We start from the raw sequence: 6,000 nt of genomic DNA on the forward strand, positions 1-6,000 counted from the left end.
GTACACTAGCTATTACACTATTTACACTTACAACTAATATATTATGTTATCGACTTTACAAAGGAGATTTTGTGAGCAAACAATCCGATTAGGTAAATTTAGTATATTCTAATACCTATTCTATGTAGGTACATACCCATATTTTATGTCTTACACGTAAACTTTAGATAAAACCTCCGACCAATAAATTATAATAATTTTAAGTTATTTTTATTACATTCACTCCTTATTATAACCATACCTATTACCTATATAATATATCATTGTTAATTAATTATTTAAATATTAAATTAAAATTATGAAAACTGCACTACTGCAGGGACATAATAATATATAATATACGAAATTATTATATTATAACAATATAATGTAATGGATACGCAATATGTTCTTCGCTCATATCGCTCTATAATTTTAATAAATAAAGTAAACTCTACAAACATATTATACCTGTACGTACAATAATATATAGCGGAATATATGCGTAGTACACGACTAAATAGATGACAAATAGTCATATAACTCATACAATACTGAATATTATAATACATACATCTTATTTTTTTTACGGTACACTTCCTATAAATTCTTGCAATAAAAAATTGAAAAAAAAAACCTACTCGCATAGAAAATATAATTAATATATTTAATGCAAATTGGGTTTTGTTATTTATTAAATAATATATTTTAAAAATTAAATCAATATTAATTTTTAACATTGAATAATAATTGTGTTTGTTAAATATTTATTTTAATAAATTGATAAAATGTTAACATTTAACGATAATTCAATATTAATTATTTTATATTTTTTTAAATGCTTTTAAATATTTAAATTTAAATATTTTTCTTTTAATATTTATTAAAATTTTAATAAATTTTAAAATTTAAATATTTAAAATTTAATTTAAAACAAATATTTATTCAAATACTTTCATTGAAAAATGCCGTGTGGGAAGAGGGGCTGAAGTCAAAAATCGAAGCATTATTACTACTCCAAAATATGATGACAGACACAAAAAAAAAATAATAATAAAAAAAAAACACATCATTGTAAAATCAATACATTCATCACTCCGTTCAGAATCTAAAATAAAACATTACATTATTTTTAACTTCTTTATTAACATTTTGTATTTTGTTTTATATACAAAATTCTATTAAAACTTTAATTCATTAATTATTTAATTTTTTAATTATTATTTTTGTTTAATTAATAATACATTAGATTTATCATACTTTGTTGTTATTTTAAAATAATTTTAGAAATAACTACATAACTTGATTATTGGATATTTTACAATAATAATAGGTACATGAAACATCTTAAAACAGATTTTAAAGGCTTTAATGGATGAGAACATTTTATATTTTTAAACATGTCATATAATTATTTTTGAATACATTATTTAGTCAATTTCATTTCAAAATAATTTTTTTTAATAAGAAAACTAATTTATTTTACATCTTAATTTTATTAAATACAAACTTGTACATCTTGTAAACTGAACCAAGCTAATTTGTGGCTAATAATTCATTAATAATTTAATTAAAAATTTGTAAAAACATTAAAATTATTATTTTAACAAATGTTGTTGTTTCAACTAGTAATAATTCGTTGAGTGTAGAGATGTGGTAACAACTAATACATGGCTAAATTCACATTATTATATCTATACTATTATTTGTTCATAAACAAAACATTACTTATAAAATACATTTGAAGAACAACAAAAAGTTTTTTTTTTTAAGAAATGGCAGGTTAAAATATTAAAATTTTAACTTCTATAATTATTTAAGTTTTCGAGTTTATTAGAATATGAAAAATAAATTATTGGATTTATTGTGTCTTACGCATCAAATATAAAAAGAGGGATATCCTCAAATATGCATTTTATAGTCCTTATTATTATGCAAAATATGTCGTAATCCAGAAATTTACAATAGGAGGAAGATAATCGACCGTTTCCAAACATATTTAATGCTTTGTATAGTTTATTTGAGCTACTTTAATTAATTTGTAAAATTCGGTTATTTATCGTTTATATTAAATTTAATACCATAATAAGTAACATAAATATAATTTAAATGGACGACTCAGTCTCATTGTAGTATCTTACCCATTTAATCTATGCTACACCAGTCTTGAACAAATTACTTTTCTATTTAAATATCTAAATTTAAGTATTATACTTTATGTATAGGTAAACCCAAAAATATGTACTTACCTACAAATTTTTAGTTCACTACTGTCCTTATAAACAGTTTAAATGCTAAATAGTAAAATATTAGCAGCAAATTAATTAAATTAGTAACTGTACTATGTAATTTTTAACTTCTAAGTTGCGATTATTTTGCAATAATGTTAGTAATAAGATTGTTTGCTTTACGACTTACAAGAGTACTTATGACAATAATATTGTATAGGTATGTATTGAATTATCTTGCATTGTGCAAACGGTGCGCGCTCTAGTAACATAATTTAAAAATTTTTTGAATCTTATTTAAAAGTTCAGAACATAACATTATTTTAGTCAACATTGATCATCCAGTAGATAGCGACAAGTTTCGCTACGCCAAGCATACATTCTTAGCATTGAAACACCTAAATTCCTAGAAACACACATAACAAAAAAAATAAATAAACCATATTCCGAAATCGAATTAAACGAAATAACAAAAAGTATAGCGCATTAAACGCACGATATGCCGGAAGGTGGTGAATTTTTAAATTACGCTTTCTACTGAACTTTGGGAAATTGGATGGATTATATTGGTTATATGGTTTAATTTAAAGCACCATTTCAACAGCATGTACATTTGCGATTTTTTGAATTTTGTTATATACATTATTTTGCGGACAAATAGTTTTTTAGCAAATCAAAAAAATGATTGACATGCTAATAAAATTTTGCGATCTTGCGGACTTTTCAAATTCACTTGACAAACATTTTTCATATTATAATAGGTACGAGTATACCTTATTAAAATTATAATTTTTACAAATCAAACAATTTTTTCTCAAAATTTAAAAAAATTGATTAGGTACTTTGTTTTTATTATTCTTTTTTAAACATGTTATTATTTTGACTATATTAAGACCTTCTAACTATGTGTTTCAGTTTATTTTAATTTTTACCTCTTTTTGCATTATACCTAATAATCGTGAAATTAATAAATTATTTTTATCATAAATTTAAACCATATTTCATAGCCCTTTTATCTTTAAAATTTAAATGTTACTTTATTAAAAATAAAATTATTTACCATAATATCTAAGTTTCCTTAGTACACAAAAGAATTTGTACACCACATTTTTTAAATTTTAATATAGGTTCTGGCTTATGTTTTAAATCATCATACTCTTCCCAGTGTCCATAATTTCTTAGTGCAACTGCTACATAATGACCCATATACCTGTTCTTGCAGTACGTCTGTTACCGATAAATACAGCTGCTCCACGCAATATAAAAAGTTCGTTCAAAACTGTTATTTTTGTTGGTATGCTTTCCAAACTGCAAACAACATCATCAAAGACGGCGTCTGCCACACCCAATAAGCTTTTCTTATCATTTTTATTTTATCTTTGAATAAATTGTATTATTTTGAATATTGTTCGGTGAATACTTACCAAATTATAATACATTTATTGTATACCTAGATACGCTATTTAAAATCATATTAAAATTTAATTTAACTTATTATTATAAGAAAATCTTTTTAACCAAAATGTTAAAATAAGTAAAATCGTGTTCTTCATTGCAATATTCTAAATATTAATCTGCTACATAAAAAAGCATTTAAAGAACATAAAATGAATATAAAAAATATTAAAAACGGATAATATAGTTTGATAAGTTAGATATCCACGATAGTCCGAGTGGCTCGCTAATTTTATAGTTAGTACTATTCGAGAGTTTAAAACAAAATATGAAATAACATGTCAGGAAAATTTAACTAGTTCACAAAATTGCAAAATTTTATTAGCATGTAACCATTTTTTTTTTTTTGCTAAAAAACTATTTGAAATGGAGCTTTAATTTAACCTACCTATCCTACGCGCTAACCATTTTACCTACCTAAAAAATGTTCAATGATCGTGAATAGTAAGCTATTAAATATCAGTTTTAAGAGTTATATCAATTGCTAAGTTCTAATATAAAATTATAGTTATAATAATTTGATGAATTCTGATTACACTTGTATCGTACTGAAATTGATTGCAAATTTGCGAATATTGTTTATTATTTTGTTATATTCACATATATTTGAATAAATGTATTGTTTAATAATTACTTTTACAATCAGCTTTAGTTTTTTGTCAATAAATGTTCAAAATACGTTGTAAAAAAAAAAGATTCAATTAAATAGCAATGAAATACATAATAATAAATAAAATAGGAGTGAATATTTTTAATTTTTGCCTGGGTGCCGAATCTTAACGGCACCGCTCTACTACTTAGATATACTATAACAAGTATGACATAATGTTGTAGCAATTGCTTTTTCATTTGATATAGGTACAAAAAAACATTTGTATTTTATATCTGTAACACTTAATCCATCTGATAATAATGCAGTATTTACAATAAAAGTTCCTAAATTTGATGATAGTATAGGAAAGTGGCAGCTATCCTAAAGTAGAGGTGTAGCGCTGCTACGCCTTTAATTAGAAGTGGGTGGGGTGGGTTGTCTATGTAATTTTTCGAATAATAGCGAATAATACAATAATACTTTGAAATATTTTAATAGTATAATATTAACTATTATTTTTTTAACATGTCGAATAAACTATTCAGTAGATGGGATGTTATATGGATGAATATTATTGAGGGTGGGTGGTTATTTTTTATGTTTCGCTACACTTATATTTTTAAGGATATCCGCCACTGGATAGGAGAAGAATAAAAATGTTTGAATTATTATTTTGAAATTAGATTCATTTTGTCGTTTCACTACATGCCTAACAACAATATTCTTATTTTTTAGTATTGCTTACTTATCTTTTATTTTAGTAAGTGTTAATAGTTATGTTTAAATCTTGTAATTTAATTTTTTCATAGATCTTATCAGCTAATAAAACATAAGGAGAAACAATTTTAATAGTGTTTTTGTTCTTCAATAATTCTATTCGTAATTTCTCGTAGTGGATATTTGAAATTTGAAATAGATTATTTTAATTCTCGAAGACAATTTTCATACTTGAAACAACTGAAATTGTCCAGACGACCATGGATTTTCATAAAACATAGGAAGATGTACTAAATTATGGACATTATATGAAACATGATGTAGGCCATATAAATTTAAATATTGTGAAACAAATTCTTTGAGAAATGTTTCTGCTAATAAATTGGTTATGTAATTTATTGATTTTAAAATATCAACCACAAATTCATCAGCCGTAATATTTTTTGATATATATTATATATATAATATTACAGTTTGAAAAAACTACATTGAAACGTTCAAAAATAAGGCAACAACAATAATGAACAGATTAACAACAGACTGTTGTCAATAGACAACAAAAAATTATTATAACAGATAATTCGTAGTTTGTAACAAGAGTACTACACTATAGTACACTACTATGAAGAGAGGCGAGTGTGATATGAGAAATGAGACAAATGAGTATGTACGCCGTGTGGTTAAACTATAGTCTGCAGCAGAACGTGTAAACAAATAAATAATATTGGGTATACCTATATTCATTTATAAATAGATTATTTCAACAATATCCAGTTTATTATTATCGTTGATTATACCTAGTTGCGTAATTTTTAATCACTGAAATAGTTATTATATATTATAACAACATCAAATGGTGGTATAATTAAAATATAATCGGTATTCGATGCTAAAGGCACAATAGAACAACAAACTGCAAAAACTAATAATTCTTAAATACAAGGTTTTTTTAAATATATATATTATAATTTATATGTACTATATTTTATGTTATATATTCCTAATAAGAAAATTAGTAGGTACTAAATA

This window comes from Rhopalosiphum padi, chromosome 3 (assembly GCF_020882245.1).
Source record: "Rhopalosiphum padi isolate XX-2018 chromosome 3, ASM2088224v1, whole genome shotgun sequence".
Classification (NCBI taxonomy): domain Eukaryota; kingdom Metazoa; phylum Arthropoda; class Insecta; order Hemiptera; family Aphididae; genus Rhopalosiphum; species Rhopalosiphum padi.